Source organism: Berghia stephanieae, chromosome 9 (assembly GCF_034508935.2).
Source record: "Berghia stephanieae isolate SIO BIC M18660-M18661 chromosome 9, UCSD_Bste_1.3, whole genome shotgun sequence".
Lineage (NCBI taxonomy): Eukaryota > Metazoa > Mollusca > Gastropoda > Nudibranchia > Aeolidiidae > Berghia > Berghia stephanieae.
This window is the reverse complement of record NC_088368.1, coordinates 39,766,533-39,785,162: the sequence shown is the minus strand read 5'-3', so window position 1 is coordinate 39,785,162 and position 18,630 is coordinate 39,766,533. Positions and strand designations below refer to the sequence as shown.

Below are 18,630 nucleotides of genomic sequence, written 5' to 3'. Positions count from 1 at the left end.
CCAGAATGCTTTTAATTTATATCCCTACTTGAGATTATTTCCTTTTGACCCAGCCTAAAGTTGCTTTGAGAATTGCACAAGCCACCGTAACACCGCAACTTGTTAATCTTTGAGTAACTGGTGACAGATAGTAGTTGCAACTGGCCAACCATTATCCTTTAAAAACATTGCGTATCGTTATTTATATTCTTAACAGAAGCAATATGTGCCGCCTGGACTTAGACCTAGTTAAAATGTCTCTCACTATTCAAGTTTTCTAGAATAATGTGTCTCTGTTTTGTTATGTACCGGTGTAAATGTAATAACTTGAAGTAAAAGTTTTACAAATGTTATATTCAAGTTGACATTTCTATAAATTGGGATGATTGCATCAAAGTTTTACTACATTTTTTACTTTGCAAAGATTGTATTCGATATTCTTCTACTCCCTCCTCCTTTTTCCTCTTCTTTTACTTCTTGTTCATTTCCTCATCCTTATTTTCTCTCGTTTTAAACTAACTCTTTCTGCTCCCTTCCTTTACTCCTCCCATCCTTAATACCTATTTTTTCATCACGGCTGTCTGGTTTTATGAAAATTAAATAAATAATGGTCTCAACTACAATCGGACAAATATTATTTTAAACGCCCCCTCAAAGTATAGCTATTAAATGTCTATTGCTTCAATTATATGTTATCTTTATTTAATAATAAGGGAAAGGAAAAAAATAGTTAAGTTAAGAAAATAAACGTACCTATTTGATAACATAAGAAATAGATAACACAATACACACTCACCCACACACCTAAATCTTATATTGTTGTATTAGGGTTGCTCCTGTTTTTTGTATTATTATTATTATTATTATTATTATTATTATTATTATTATTTATTATTATTATTATTATTATTATTATTATTATTATTATTATTATTATTATTATATATAGTAGTAGTAGTAGTAGTAGTAGTAGTAGTAGTAGTAGTAGTAGTAGTAGTAGTAGTAGTAGTAGTAGTAGTAGTAGTAGTAGTAGTAGTAGTAGTAGTAGTAGTAGTAGTAGTAATAGTAGTAGTAATAGTAGTAGTAGCAGTTGTAGATCTTTGAGAATAACACAAGCCACCGTAACAATGCTACTTGTAAATCTTCGAGAAACTGACGACAGATAGTAGCTGCAAGTGCCCAACCATTATCCTATTAAAACATTGCGTATCGTTATATTGATTCATAACAGGAACAATAAGTACCACCAAGATTTCATCAACCTTAATCGTACATCATGTATTTACCCCTTAATCGTACGTCGTGTATTTACTCCTAAATCGTACGTCGTGTTTTACCCCTAAATTGTACGTCGTTAAATTACCCCTTAAACGTACGTCGTGTATTTCCCCCTTAATTGTACGTCGTGTATTTCCCCCTTAATCGTACGTCGTGTATTTACCCCTTAATCGTACGTCGTGTATTTACCCCTTAATCGTACGTCGTGTATTTCCCCCTTAATCGCACGTCGTGTATTTACTCCTTAATCGTACATCGTGTATTTACTCCTTAATCGTACTTCGTGTATTTACCCCTTAATTGTACGTCGTGTATTTACCCCTTAATCGTACGTCGTGTATTTACCCCTTAATCGTACGTCGTGTATTTACCCGTTAACCGTACGTCGTGTATTTACCCCTTAATCGTACGTCGTGTATTCACCCCTTAATCGTACGTCGTGTATTTACCCCTTAATCGTACGTCGTGACGTCGTGTATTTACCCCTTAATCGTACGTCGTGTATTTGCCCCTTAATCGTACGTCGTGTATTTACCCCTTAATCGTACGTCGTGTATTTACCCCTTAATCGTATGTCGTGTATTTACCCCTTAATCGTACGTCGTGTATTTACCCCTTAATCGTACTTCGTGACGTCGTGTATTTACCCCTTAATCGTACTTCGTTCATTTACCCCTTAATCCTTGTCGGTGATGACTTTGTTATCTCATGGCAGTACACTTCAACACTTAGATAACGACATATAGTAAAATAAAGAACTATCCCTATTTGTGAGTCGGGGGATATTTTGATACTCTGTGATGATTGGTTTCTACAGCATCAAACAAACAATTGCAATTGCTTGCTATCCTTTGGTATGTACGCTAATCTATCGCAAAGTACTTTCCACCAGATCTAACAGACCCAGCTACCCAATCACTGTTGGATGGACAGGGGGGTCAGAAAAAATCTCGACTGCACCCGGAATAAATTTCGCTCGCTTGACGTGTGAAACGAGTGCTCTACCAACTCAGCTATCGGTACCCGAGCAAAGTAAGTGAAAGTGAATTGTTTTTTGCCGCCCTCGAGATATTCGATACCGTAGACGATTATTATCTTGATTTTTAAAAAAATGTAATATACGTAATATCAGAGGGAGCGGTGTGTGAGAGGGATGAATGCAAGGAGCGTGTGTGTATGTGTGTGTTTTGTGTGTGTGTTTGTGTGCTTGTGTGTTTGTGTGATATGTATCTAATTTCTGTGTTGCGCCGGGTTGTTGGGAGTGTCATAAATCGTGACGAAGGCCGACCTTCTATTGACGGCACAACACACACGAGACATAGACAACAAACCATAGTCGTTCCGAAAAAAAGTGTGCTCGATTTATAGCATTGCCCGTTTTTTGTGAGCTGTGAAGTAGGACAAGTACAGAGAAAACTTAATTTGTGAGAGATCCCAAATTGTAGTGTTCACTTTAGTTGGTCTCGTGTGAAGTGTGATGCTTGTCTAGTGCTATGTGATTTCTTCCTTTTGTCCTTATCGTAGGGTTGTCTTTCTCGGGGCTTGTATCTGAGAATTTGTCATGATGATGGTGATGATGATACGATGATGAAGAATAACATGATGAGAGATATATGGGACACATTCCACGGAAAACTTTAGCAAAAATAAGTCCAAGGACCTGCGTTCAGGTCAAAGTCGAGCGGTTTAACCGGTGGATAAGACGTTGCCCCTTCCTTCAATAGACAGTCCATTTAAAGCTAAGAAATATGAGATTCATTTTTTTATATGACTCGGACAACGTTGTGAACTCTACAATGAGAGAGATGTCCCAAAAAAGGCCATATTAAACGGCACACTGACGAAACCATTATTGAAATTGGAAGAAACCTTACAATGGACAATTTTTATCACAAACCTCAAACTGACATTTTACACCTGCTCACCAACAAGACTACCCTGGTGGGCACAGTGAGAGTTTGATTTGTTAATTCTTCCCCCCTGAGTTCTAACAAGGACACATTGTATGAAAAGGCGAGTCAACATTCGTCTTCAAAAATAAATTCAGTCTTGTTTGATACCTGTTTAAAAAAGCAAACCAAAAACCCAAACATGCTGTACTCCTAAGCACAACGCACCACTAAGCCTCTCGGGATAATATATATGCCTGCGTCCTCTTTACGTTACTGGGTTGGTGGCCATCTTAGTGTATCTAGAACGGCTGTCACACACCCCGGCTACGTCTTTCGAAAATGTGTAGCAAACCTTGCAGTTGATTTGACATTTTTCAAAGGCTTTTATATCCTTAATCATGTAGAGATCCCATGCAGTACAAGCGTACTCCAAAATAGGTCTCACAAGTTCATGTTCCAACTGCTGGGTGTTATTTAAGTGACTCCAAAGTGCGTTATACCATTTACATGTCTAAGTGTTTGGGCCAACAATTTGGAGTAAAACCTCAATGATTTTACTCGGTGAAGATTGACATCACAGAGCATTTTGCAGGATAGAAATTAATTTGCAATGAGTTTAACTACTGTATCAGAGAGTCTAATTCTGACTGCAGAACATTTGCATCGTCGTAATCTTCTATCGTCCTGAATAATAGACTGTCGTCTGCGAAAAGTTTTGTGTATTAAATATAATTTTGCCAAAGTCATTAATAAAAATAAGGAAGCAAAGAGGTTCCAATAGAGTTCCCTTAGGCACTCCAGATAGCACTCACCATTTTTCTCCTGTTTTTCCATCAAGCACCACCTCTTTTGTCCGATCAGTAGTAGTAGTAGTAGTAGTAGTAGTAGTAGTAGTAGTAGTAGTAGTAGTAGTAGTAGTAGTAGTAGTAGTAGTAGTAGTAGTAGTAGTAGTAGTAGTCGGAGTAGCAGTAGTAGAAGTAGAAGTAGTAGTATTATACGTCGGTGATGAGTTCATGTTTTTGTCTTTATTTCTAGTGAGTTTTAAGGCGATTGTAACATTTTTGGTAATTTCAGCACTAGCAAAAATGAAGCTAGCAGGATAAAATTTCTAGAGTGAAGGTAGAAGCAAAAGAAAAATTTAGACATTCGGAGCTTGCTTAATTAGGGAACAAAGTAACATATCCGTGTATCCTTTTGACATTACATGAGGATCCCATCTATGCACAAACACAGAATTACGCAATGAAGGATATAATAAAATATTTACATAGTACAATGAACTCAAAATTTAAAGCAAACATAAAACTACGATAATATGATTTTAAAGGGAAAACCATACTAGCTCTCCAAACAAAAGGAACTAAACATTTGACTGCCACCCTCTCAGCTAAGGATCCCTAACTGAAAAGAAAAAAAAAGAGAAATGTCAAATGAGAACAAATACAGATATAATGACGAAAAGAAAAACAGATATAGAGGGATAGATGACACAGCAAGTGACCTATCTTCCCTCCAGAAGATCTTAAATGACCCTACCCAACCCTGTCAAGGATGAGTACAGGAAGAGTGCGATCCACCAGATGATGTCTTCGAAGTTGTAATACGCGCCCCGATTATATCGGTCTCATTACGGTCTGTTTATAATAGGAGCCCATATTACAATATCGAATTGATAAGTACAGCAACATTTTGGACGTTGTGATGACGGTTAATTCTTTTCTTTGTTACCCAGTTAGTCCATAATATGGTATTATACCTGATTGAGCAAACTGAAGAAAATTGATTTTGAACTTAAAATAATCAAAATGAGAAAAGAATAAAAAATCAAATAGAGTCATTAATTTTTACTCCTACTATATGAGTAAGCTTGATAACGTGAGTGGAGCAATCAGTTATATTGATAATAAAAAGAAAAGATTTATGTAGGGAGGTGCCAGAAGACAATAATAATAGAGAACAAACACTATTAGAGGCGATGAGAGTTTAACCCGAGACGTTCGGAAACGTATCTATGTTACCCACTGCCTCAAAGGGGTATTGTGTCTAGGTGAACTAAGAGCACCCCGTTTAATTTCGATTTTTAGCCTCATATTATATGGAAAAAGGGCTGTGGACCCATCCCTTAGAAATATAACACTGGTAGTTAATTCTGATTCACAAATTCTTATATCACAATAAATCTCGCTCATCTTTATCAGCATTTCAATTCCAAATTCACTTTTAAGGGTTTGATTCACCCTGAGATAATATCGTTTCCAGACGGTGGGTCACATAATCCTCATTGTCTTCCGGCACTTCTTTACTCACTTCATTTTGTGAGTTTAGCTTGAAATCATATACCCATCCCTAAATAAAACCGTTTTGAGAAGGTTATTCACACTGACGATCTTTGATCTGCATTTAGAAGGAACTCAAGGTAAATTAGAATGCATACAATGGCAAACTTAATGTGATTTGACAAGCGAAATATTTGACAGGTAGTAGACGCTTCTACGGTGTTTCAGTTGCCAAAATGGAAATTTGATATAATACACGGATGTGCAAAAACAACATTACACTTGTATTGAGTCAATTTATTTGAGTTTGAAAAGATACAATTGGACAACAGTTATATCACAAAATTGAATATTATCGTAATTATAACGTGAGCCAATTATTTATTTTATTTATTTTTAAGAGTTTTACGGCGCTGGGACACATTTAGGTCATATCCGTGCCAGTTAAAAGGGAAAGATATGAGCTATAGATTTGATTGAAAGCATAAGAGAAAAATTAAGACAAAGGGGAATGGTTCAAATAGAGATCAGATGTAGATTCCAAGAGGAATCTGTCCGTGTACTTAGTTTGAGATTACCTAAAAATCTCACCAAGATACATAAACACAGGTCCCCACAAAGATGAATACTCTCAAGTGTTTACAAACCGATACATATATATATATATACATGTATATACGTATTTATATATATATATATATATATATATACATATATATATATATATATATATATATATATATATATAATTATTTTAAAAAAAATGAAATACTACATGATAAAGGGATGATTTACAAGGAAAAATATCTCCCAAAACTATAACTATACATTTGACAGTTTCCCTCCAAGCCAGGGTCTTCGGCCAGGGTCAGGACATATACTAAGAAATCTTATTCAAAGAAACGACAGAAAGCAATTGGAAACAGATCTAAGGGGATAGAAGACAGAAACTACCTCTCTGACCACTGTAGGATGTCAGGAACTCCGCCCAGTTACATGAGCCAAAAATCAACAGCAGACATGCATACTCATACAAGTAACGACGACCCAAAGAACACCGGTTGGGTTTCACTGTGTGAGAAAAAGAGAAAAAGTTTGAGGAAACAAATTCAGTACCGCGTATGGCACCACTATTTTGTATCACTGCTCGAACAATCTCACCATATATTTTATCATGGGGGATCGTAAGTATTTCTTGCTTGGCTCTGTTGTTTATTTGTTACGCGCCAACTGGAAGCTTTTTTGTTTTGTGCCCTCACAATTTTTTATTATTCACTGTATTTATTTACTTCCCATTTTTGGATTTTCTCACTGGTGTTTAACGGCCAGGTACTCATCTTTTAAATGAGTACGGTGAGAGAATGTGAATAAAGAACCTTTTCCAATGATTTAACTATGCGCTGAGCGAGGTCGGCCCGGGACTTTCCGACCGAACGCGAATGTCATACCACTAAACCACATAACCGCATTACCATTATTGCTTGTAATATATCGTGCTCATTATGGTTTCGTTCTGGAATATCGGATCATTCACTGTTTGAATTGAAGTTTCCATCTCAATGGTCGACGGAAGGAATGTAATGAATGGGAATTAACTACGTAATTATTATGGTATTTGCAGTAACCACACAATTATGTCCTCTGTATTGTTTCTTTGAATTGAAGAGTGAATGCCCTTGATTGTTTATTCTTGGATCCATGTTACACACATGTCATTACAGACAGAACGTCAACATAGCATTGCGCACGCGTCTCTCTTATCAACTGAGGAAATCTATTGTTTGGTTAATGAGGTATCACTATTTGTATTTTTCAAAATGCTATTGTATACATACTTTTAAAAAAATAAAAATATAACCAAATAAAATATTATGATTAATTGTTTACCTGTATGTGTTGCAAAAAATGAAATATAAAGAGGAATGCACCCAAGATTAAGATTACCCGCCATGAAATCACTGTCGTCATGGTTCGGAAACTCAGACTAAAAGATCGCTGAATAATGATTTAACTGGTGCATCCCTATAAACATTCCTACGCAGGTAACGAGTCCAAAGTCGTACGGTGCGCCTTGCGGACACCGCTCTCAAAAAGCCTGATTTGGGACCCATTTGCTATGGTTCTTTATATTCCTGGCAATTGTATCTGCTCCCACTCTGGTGCAGCCTTCGCGTAATTCCGATACGGATCCCATTTCTTATCAGACGCCAAGCGTCTCAGAGATTTTCTCTAAGTAAAATGGAGAAAGTTATGAAGGACGGCGATCACCCCCCTCACAAATATATTAAGTCCTCCATGTCGCCTCATATCTAGAAAAACAAAGACAAACACGCCACCTTAATTCATTTATGCAAAATGGTGTTCGAATTTTTAACGCGGAACTGTGATTTAAATCTAATTTTTTTTTTTTTTTAATTTACATACACAAGTTTGGACTAGAGGCCAGAGGTATTAGTAGGGGGAATTAGGTCCAAAAAACCATTGAATTGTGCAAACAGGGTTGAAAGCATGAAAATTACATATGTTGTAGAATATGACAAAAGCCTATAATTTATGATATAGAACCACTCTGAGAGATAAGTATTAGTTGAGATACAAGGTTTTTAAGATTAGAAAATTTTGAAATGGACGACAAAAATGTATTTCATTGTTATTGTATAAACATTCGAGGCAAGCCGACCCAAGGTTGTTTTACGTCATCCTTTGGATTCCTATTGGTGACTATTTTTAGCGTCGAAGCGGATGTTTTCTTTTCCCTTTACTTTCGATTCACGAACCATACAAATGATTTAATCGTAAATATTATTCAATTCCACTTGTTTTAAAGGACGTCTAGCGATCAATATTCTATAATGTGAGATTTGTCTGCATCTGATTTAATAAGTTTAATCAATTGCTCTAAAACGGACGGGCAGACGGGAAGACGAGCAGAATGGTAGACAAAACAGACTAGCAGAACACAGCTCAATAAATGCCGATAACCGGTGTTGACAAATGACAGTGATCATTCTCCCCTCCTCCTGTTTTCATTTCTTTCCAAAAATACTGCTATAATCATTTTAAGTCAAACTTGATGTCAGTAAAGAGTCAGCATACCACTTACATTGCTATAATTATCATCATTATCATCATCATCAACCACTATGATGCTGTATTGTGGCAAGTTATTTACTTTAAGTTATTTACCGGAAAGGGACACAGGGAGAATGTTCTATTTGTACTGTTGTGTCCTTATGTAAGGCACTGCACACATTTTGCCTGATGATGAGGGATCTTTAACAGAAAGAACGGAAGAGAGAGAGAGAAAGAGAGAGAGAGAGAGAGAGAGAGAGAGAGAGAGACAGACAGAGAGAGAGACAGAGAGAGAGAGAGAGAGAGAGAAAGAGAGTTATGAAAGAATATTGCATATGCCTAATAAAGGAATGTGCATGATTTCAGATACACATACAATAGCAAAAAGAACTGCTCCCAGAGACTGGGACAAGGGTTTGGCATGCCAACAAGATAACACAGACCGTTTATAATCTCCCTCTAAGTCGAGGACACCTGGAGGTATGACAAAGGGCAAGGCTGTGAAACTCTTTTTGAAGATTTAACACAATTCAATTCTTTGGTTTGTGATGAAAACAAGAAGGATGTATCTATTTTTTTTTAATTCATCAGAAAAAAATGAGATTATTGAAAGCTTAAAACAAAATGATGCTAAGTGGCATAAGTATTGTCGTGTAAAATTTAATGCCAAAAAAATTAGGCGATTAGAATTAAAGAAATCTAAAAGAATTGCCCTACAAGAATTCCAAACTTCGTCATTTGACTTGGAGGAGTCACCGAATGAATATATTTCGCAACCCACGAGAATAATGAGACAACGTTCAAAATTAGAGATTGGCTATGATAAACAAACGTGCTTTTTTTGTAAAAACATGGAATCGGAAGTACTCCATTCTGTAATGACAACAGATATGGAAGAAAATATTCGTGAAATAGCGTAATCTATAACAGATTCTGATATGTTGTCATTTATTGCCGGAGGAGATTTAGTCGCTCAGGAGGCACACTACCGCCCTATACCATAAAATTTGTCAGTCACAATACTTAAAAAAACAAGCTTGAAAAGATGTCAGTGCTGATGATACTAATGATGTCACAGTTCTTGAAAGAAGTCTAGCTTTTGCAAACATTATATCTTTTATAGAAGAGAACCCTGCAACAAATGTGACGATCGACATGAACCACTGTGGAGCTTATCTCCAGAATTGTCAAAAGTGTCCCAAAAACTCATCAAATGTTCATGTAAGAGAGAATGTATCGGCACCCGATGCAAGTGTTTAAGGTCCGGTTTGCCTTGCACGGACTTGTGTAGATGCGGGTTGTGTGTTTTTTTTTTTTTTTTGTTTTTTTTTTTGGGGGGGGGGGGTGAGGGTGAGTGTTAGGTCAGTACAGTGATGAGTAAAGTTCTCTCTCTCCGCCTCTCTCTCTCTCTCTCTCTCTCTCTCGCTCTCTCTCCGTCTCTCCCGCTCACTCCCACTCCTTGCTCCCCCCTCTCCCTATTTTATCTACAAGTTAGGTTAGTACGTACAGTAATGAGTAAAATTTTATCTCTCTCTATCTCTCTCTCTCTCTCTCACTCCCTCTCTCCCCTCTCCCGCTTTTGTCTACTAGTTACAACACGAAATAACCATCAGTTAGGTATCGTAAATGGTTACTGTGTATTTAAAATTTTAGAACGCACATTGCATTGTGGTTATTTCCTCGAATAAGTAATGCTATATAGGAAAAAATAAAAGTGATAAAAACGCACTGTTATGATAAATTGCCAGAGTCGTTCTATATCAGGTGTTATTTATACGGGTCATAGCTACCTATATGCCAATTTTCAGGATTTCAACCCCAATGTGCACAGTTTAGCCTAATTTTCCCTTATACAATGAATATGAAGAAAATATATATTTTTACACAGTTATTTCCCTTGTATAATATAGCTTTAATAGGTAAAATCTAAGGCCTTAAACCGATACGTTATGACTGATTGCCAGGGTGGTTCTTTATGAGATGTTTTTTCTATGTGTCTTAGCAACCTTATGCAAATTTTCATGCTTTCAACCCGAATTTGCACGGATTCAGCCTAATTCCCCCTACTATATGGTCTATCTCAATGTATCAAATTAATACATAACGTGTCGCTATTGGTTCATTGGTTGTATAATTTTTACATTTTTGTGAATTTGCATATATATATATATATATATATATATATATATATATATATGTGTGTGTGTGTGTGTGTGTGTGTGTGTGTGTGTACAAATTGCGCTTAGGGCGACATTTGGTCGACTTAAGTTGTGTTTTTCATGAAAATTGTCATTATGGCGACAAGTTTCTGGTCACCATAAGGTCAAGCTCATTTACTCAAGAATTAACATCTGGACTCCCATCGTTGGGCCATGGAAGTAAGGAAGAATATCAAAAGAACACCTCACATTGATGCTGTGCATTTATGTTTGCTGTGGTACTTAATATTTCTGTATTTGTATTGGGGTCGTTATGACGACTACATGATAAAACTGCGTTGAGACGACCTCTAGATAATGCTAAAATTAAATATGAAAACGAGCATATGTTTATGTGAATTTTTTTAATGCGTATATCTTATAATTGTAGATTATCATAAACTAGTTGAAATTTGTGATTAAATAATTAATTTGTTATTGACGTTTTTCATTTTCGGGCACAGATATACAAAATCCACTTTATCGCCAGTGTGAGGTGTTGGAGACTTGCGTTCTCGGTCTGCGCTCAGTTTCGTTCCTTTCAAGTTAGTTGTTGTAGTAGTAGTAAGCTTCGCAGTTCGAATGACGCTTTCTGAGAAATGTGTGATTCAGTCATGGTCGATATGTATAGCTGCTCTCTCCATCCATGTTGTTAATTGTTTCCACTGTCTCGGTCCTGTCCCAGAGTTTTTAGGGAGTCAAGATCTTATTGTGACTTTAGTACGGAGGACACTGCAGTATTTCTTAGTTCTTCAGGGATTAAGCCGGCCTCATCTGAATTGAGAAATGTTGGATATGTATAGAGATCCTGGTTCAGGGTAGTTACAATATTGATGTTGGTGGTCTCCCTACATATTTGTTGCCATGAAGGAAATATTTTGTCATTAAAGTATGGGCAGGGATGTTATTTTCTCGGCCTAAGATGTGACCAAATAGCCTCCATCACTGTTTTTTTTACTATTGTACTTAGGTGCTGGACCCAGGTTTTTTCATAGAGATCAGTATTTGTAATAGTCTCTGGCCAATAGATTTCTATTACGCGACGTGATTTTTTGCTGTGATATGAATCGAGATTTTCTAAGTTCTTTTTTGTGAGCCCTCAATGTTAATAACTTGGTGTCCCGTCTTAAAGACGGCAGATAGAAATATATATATATATATTATATATATATATATATATATATATATATATATATATATATATATATATATATATATATATACATGGACAGATCAATAGATAGGTGGATTGTTGGATAGATGGAGATATTTAGATTGACATATAGAAATATAGAGATATAAACATCGACGGATTGATAGATAGACAGATAGATGGATTGGTGGATAACTGGAGATATGTAGATTGACAGAAAGATCGATTTATATATATGTAAAATGTAACATCTTTTTGGGTCATGGTCGCTTTAGACAAGGGTCGCTATAGAGATGGAAAATAATGAGAAAAACTCTAAGATGTCAACAGAGAAGATTTCATGGTTGTTTGGTTGAGGTGGTTGTGAAGTAAGGATTGACTGTATTATTGATATTATTTATATTGTTAATATTTTATTATTCTTATTATTATAATATAATAATAATATTATATTATTATTTATTATTATTATTATTATTATTATTATTATTATTATTATTATTATTATTATTATTATTATTATTATTATTATTATATTATTATTATTAATTATTATTATTATTATTATTATTATTATTATTATTATTATATTATTATTATTATTATTATTTATTATTATTATTATTATTATTATTATTATTATTATTATTATTATTATTATTATTATTATTATTATTATTACTGCCATTATTATTTTTATTACTGCCATTATTATTTTTATTATTATTATTATTATTATTATTATTATTATTATTATTACTGCTATTATTATTATTATTATTATTATTATTATTATTATTATTATTATTATTATTATTATTATTATTATTATTATTATTATTAATTATTATTATTATTATTATTATTATTATTATTATTATTATTATTATTATTATTACTACTATTATTATTATTATTATTATTATTATTATTATTATTATTATTATTATTATTATTATTATTATTATTATTATTGTTATTATTATTATTATTATTATTATTATTATTATTATTATTATTATTATTATTATTATTATTATTATTATCATTATTACTACTATTATTATTATTATTATTATTATTATTATTATTATTATTATTATTATTATTATCATTATCATCATCATTTTTATTATTAATATTAATTCAGGTTTCAATTGCCATGTAGTGGCTTAACTTCCAATGTGTAGTAGGGCTCTGTGATTTATTGGAATGGCACTCGCTCTCGGGTCGAAAGGTCCTGGGTTCAAGTTTCGCTCGGCGCATAGTTGAGTCCTTGGAAAAGACTCTTTGCTCACATTCTCCCACCGCACTCATGTATAAAATGAGTACCTGGCCGTGGACAGCTTTGTTTCTGTCGAAAGGAAATGTAATATTGTTTAACAGGCATCATGTGTCGTCCTAAATGTTAAGTATTGATGTTGGCTGAACACGGTGAGAGAATGCGAGTAAAGACCCTTTTCCAAGGACTCAACTATGCGACTCAGAGCGGGACTTGAACCCTTTACTCTCCGATCCGAAGGCGAGTGTCATACCACTAGACCACATAGCGGTACAATTAACACGTAGAACGAGACATGATGCCTGTTAAGCGATATCACAATTTATTTCCGACTGAGCTTTAGCTTTGAACTTTCTTTTATATAGCTCAATATCCACAAAACGTGCTCAACGCGCTTTACAAATGCTCCCTGACCAATAGCAACATGTAACATGTAGTACGAGACATCACACCTGTAAGGAGATATCATTTTTTTTTTTTCGACAGGGGCAACGCTGTTTACGGCCAGGTATTCATTTTACTCCGGAGTTCGGTGCGATTTTTTGAGTAAAAAGTCTTTTCCAAGGACTCAACTATGCGCCTTTGAAAGGGATTCGAATCCTTTACCTTCCGATCCGAAGGCGAGTGTCATACCGCTAGACCACATAGCCACACAATTAACCTGTAGGACGAGACACGACGCCTGTTAGGCAATATCACAATTTACTTTCAACAGGGACACCGCCAGGTACTCATTTTACACCTGAGTTTGAAGATGTTTTGTACCAAATTCGGTGCTTTCATCACCAATTCCCACGGTATTATTAAGCTAAAAGGGCAAGGAAGTCGTGACGTCACGCAAACAACTCTTCCGGTTCCAAACTCATTGGAAGTGCTATGTTACCAGTCCTTCAAAGGACCAATCACGAATTGGCGACATATCATTGAATCATAAGGTGCCAATTACTTCTTTAAGTAATGTATCAATGTTTTTATTGTTTATGTTTATTGGCTGAATATATTCTCTCTTCTAATTTTGGTATTTTGGTGCTTTCATCGCCGATGTCTACAATATTGTTAAGCTAATATGGCAGAGAAGTATTGAAGTCACGCTATCAATTCTTCCGGTTCCAAAATCATTAGACGTATTATGTTTCCAGTCCTTCAGAGGACTAATCACGAATAGGTTACATATTATTGAATCATAAGATGCCAATTACTTCTTGAATCCTTTCCTTCCCAGCCATTTTCAGAATTATCCCCACCCATCACAAAAATTGTTTTTTCTTACTCAAACAGAAATGCAACAAATACATTCTATGCATAACATTGATCAGCAAAATGAACTCTACAACACAGTGCCGCATTTTTATAGCTATAATAAAACATTTTTCTTTAAATTGTGTGATTTACAAAAGAATTCAGAATGATAAAAGTGCTGGTTGGATCGTAACGAATGGGACGATTTTCCTATGGTTGGTAAAGACAGAGTTAAGTCATCATCATCATCATCATTGCCTTTTTCACCCTGGGTCACAGACAAACAGTTTCCATCCGTCTCTATCCTGGGCTAACTTTTAAAAAAATCTCATTCCATGTCTTATCACTTCTCTGTATATCAGCTTCTTTAATTCCTCTCCATGTTCCTCGTGGCCTTTCCCTTGATCTTCTGCCCTGATGGTTCCAGTCCAATAATTCGAAGCTGGGTGTTTGGTGAAGACGTCATCAGATCAGCAGAGTCCTTTCGGCTTTGTCTGTTGTCCTTCATATATTCTGTCATTCCAGAAACTCTTCGGTCGCCCACGCTGAAAAAAAGGATTTGGTTTGTCTGTCTGCGTTAAGTAATGTATTGTTTTTATTGGGGTTTTCTTATTGGCTGAATATATTCTTGCTTCTTATTTTTGTATTTTGGGTCCTGTACATGTTTTCTATAATGGCAGTGTCATTTTCATCTCTATCTATTTTACTTAAAGGGTTAATCAGCTTTTTGTTGTTTACAGTGTCGAATGCCTTGGAGTAATCAATAAAACCGTGACTTTGTAACTGATAAACAGAATTTATATTCAGAGTAATAGAGATGACGCAGGGTGTAGTTGTGAATGGCAGAAACATCAATAAATTGAGGTATGCAGACGATACAGTACTGCTGACTGTCACATTAATAATGATTCACATGCATTTTTATTAAAGTTTTATTGTATTAAGAACTGAGTTCATCTCACTCCAGTTATATTTCGGTATGCTTAGAAAAACTTTACCTTCTAATATTAGATCATCTTTTCTTTTAGTAGCCTTCTCTTTGAATTCATTTCACATAAGTGAATACTTTTCGTTCTACTTTCTGTCACGTAGCCACTTATTATAAAAGCTGATCGATTTATTCTTCCTCACTCACTTCTCTCAATAACCTATGTATGCACTGACGGCCAAATCGCTCTCCTCCTCATATAATTTATATTTTAAACATTTTTATCTTGCTTTCGGGACTTGGTCAGAAATCCAGTATTTGATTCTAATATCAAGACGCCGGAACTTCACCGTTTACCTTTGCCAGCCACTGGCAGGAGTGTTGTTATATGACGTCAACAAGCAAATCCTCTGCCTGGGAGTAGGACCTCACGACTCTACACAACGTTAAACTCAAGATCCAGAAGTTATGTAATATTGTCATCTTATCATTTGTAACTCTGTGATAATTATTTACTTATAAGAACATTCATCTCATTAAATGTCGCCTTTCTTTATTTCCATCAGCTTAAATCAATTCGTCATTTGTTCCCTATTTTAAAAAGTAACTAGCAAATTCTGGTGGCCTTATTTTTCACATCATTATTTTATGAATGTAGTCGAGTTAGCTCTTAAGCACTCATTTAGACCATGACACTGACAACAAACAAAAAAGACCTTCAGAAACTAGTAGCTAAAACCATCAAAATAAGTAATACGTATGGACAGAAAATTAATATACAAAAACCGAAAATAATGGTATTCACTCGAGCAGAAGATAAAGCCATTATAACAGTAGATAGAACAGGAATAGAACAAGCACAGGCTTATAATACCCCGGCCAGTACATCACAGAAGATGGCAGATTTATTACCGAATGTCAAAAGAAGAATCAGCATTGCCAAAACAAACTTCATGAAAATGAGAAAAATCCTCACTAGATTAAAACGATAAACAAAAACAATAGTGCGTATGCCTGTGAAACATGGACCATAACGAAGGAGATAGAAAGAAAAATTGATGCCTTTGAGATGTGTATATACCGCAAAGTTCTGAAAGTAACATGGGCCAGAGAGAAATGAAACATTCTGGTTCTAATTGATGCAGCCCAAAGGTCCAAAAAGCGGTCGGCAGAAGCTAAAATGAAAAAAACGGAACTATTTTGGACACGTTTGAAGACATCCAAAAAATCGGTGCTAGAGGGAAAAGTAGCTGGCAGAAAGGCACACGGAAGTCCTGGATAGGAAATATGGATGCAACAACTGGTGAAAAGATAATCGACTGCTGCGTAATGGCCCTTGAGCGTGAAGACTGACGTTCCATGACATTCAACCTCTGTAGGGAGACAGAACTCTGGTAAGGTAAGGTATTGGCCGAATAAGGGTTTTGAGCATGAAACGTTCCGTGTTTGGTATTTTCTTCACTTTGGAAGCTGTTTGATATATTATTCATTTTTGTTTCGTTCAAAACGACGTTCTCTTATTTACAGGCCTGATAGCCCAAATTGTCATGGACTCATTGATGCAATGGAAATACTCTCAAACCGACGCGATATATTGTCCACTACAACGATGTTGAATCAAGCCCATAATCCCGTTCGGTTATCAGACCTGCAATTATACGTACTTCGGTTCAAAATCTCTTTACAATAGTAATAATAATATTTAGAAAAACAAACGTGAGATTTTATAGAGAGCAATATCCACTAAACGTGCTCAAAGCGCTTAACAAGGAGTCACTAGCTAACAGCTACACTTGGCATGTAGGACGAGACACGGCACTTGTTAGGCGGTATTAAAACTCTTTCGGACAGAGACTGCGCTGTTAAGGGGCGGTTTGGGTCTTTTCTTTTAATAAAAATTAATTAATAACCAATATTGGACGGTTTTAATCATTCTGTATCATCAATATAGTTTAAAAAGCAACATTTATGGTGAAAAAGTTTAATTATATGTGTTGATACCCATTTTGCGAACTAATTTGGGGGTCTGAAATAAAAAAAATATATATAACAATCGCTTGGCCCACGTTCCACAAAAACTAATGAAGGAATGACCTCCATATTCTTCCCTCTTGTCAACATTGTACCATAGTGCGTCACCATAGACAGATTTTAAGGCTTAGCTTATGTAATTTTTATTAGAACATTACAAAGTTGAGAATCAAAATGTTATGACAAAATTGATGTTAAATATTCAGAATTAGGATTATTATTCAAAATTCACATATCTTATCAAAAAATATCTCTATGGCGACATACTACATTATCTATGTGATGACTGTGGAAGTTTTCAGACAATTTCATTGAATAGATTCTGAGAAACGTTTGACACAGTATCCCATACTCATAGAAAAATGACATATCGAGAAAATAGCAAAATAGCTTCCCGTTTTTCAAACTTTTCCCTACTACCTGTACCATTTTCGACTGTGGTTTTTCGTGCCTTTATAGTCTAATTTAAGAATTTGGATTCCTATTATATCTTTTCTAAGATAATAAAATATCATTTTCCACCAAAATCTCAAAACCGCCCCATAGCGGCCACGTACTCGTGTTCCGTCACACTACGCTCAGAGAATATGAGTAAAGGGCATTTTCCAAGGACTAAACCATATATAAAGATCTTTAATTGAATAAATTTCTTGAAAACAAAGTTTTGTTGCCAAAGCTTGTACATAAAGGAGTTTAAATAATAAATTTAATGTATTTAAAGAACAAATTGGTCATTTTGAGGGTAGTTATAATGCCTACTGTGTTGTTATTACCCCTGAAAAGTTCGAATGTTTCCAATTCCAAGTAGACAGGTCTGATAAAATTGATGTACCTCACGGTTGTCTACATAACTAAAATAAATAATAATAATTTATTGCATCCCAAAAAGGAAACTTTTTTAACAGTCGTGTTATAATTTACACAGTAAGATAGTTGAAATATGTATATAAAAATAAGGAGCAGTTCAACAACCCAGAGCCGCGTATGTATGAGTTGAACTATAGGTGCTATGCTATGTCACGGTCACAGGGAATCCACATATTGGGACCAAGGACGTCTGTTCCTGGCTAGAGTCACAATTTCGTCAATGGGCATAGAATCCAGCCCATGTAGTAGAGTGCCTGCTGGTCTAGTTGTCGAGCTCTTCAAGTAGGCAATAAAAGTTAGACGCAGGAGGCGTATGATATGCCCCGCAAATCGGAGCCTGCCATTCATCACTGTTGTTACCAGGTCGAGTTCGGGACGTTTTGCGGTTTCTCTGTAGTGCTCTCCCGTAATGATGGAAAGGCATCGGCTGTTGAA

At 35.4% G+C, this 18,630-nt stretch overlaps 2 protein-coding genes across 4 annotated transcripts in view; one reads left to right on the top strand and one right to left on the bottom strand.

The window, feature by feature from the left end:
* LOC144980234 (uncharacterized) overlaps window positions 1–18,630 on the top strand; it is a 240,613-nt gene that overhangs the window by 56,591 nt on the left and 165,392 nt on the right. The gene's annotated exons all lie outside the window — the stretch shown is intronic.
* Window positions 15,008–18,630, bottom strand: part of LOC144980233 (uncharacterized) — a 164,917-nt gene continuing 161,294 nt past the window's right edge. For both annotated transcript variants that reach the window (XM_078927836.1, XM_078927835.1), the window contains exon 4: window positions 15,008–18,630. This exon is cut by the window's right edge and continues 396 nt beyond it. The gene's annotated coding sequence lies outside the window, so the exon portion shown is untranslated.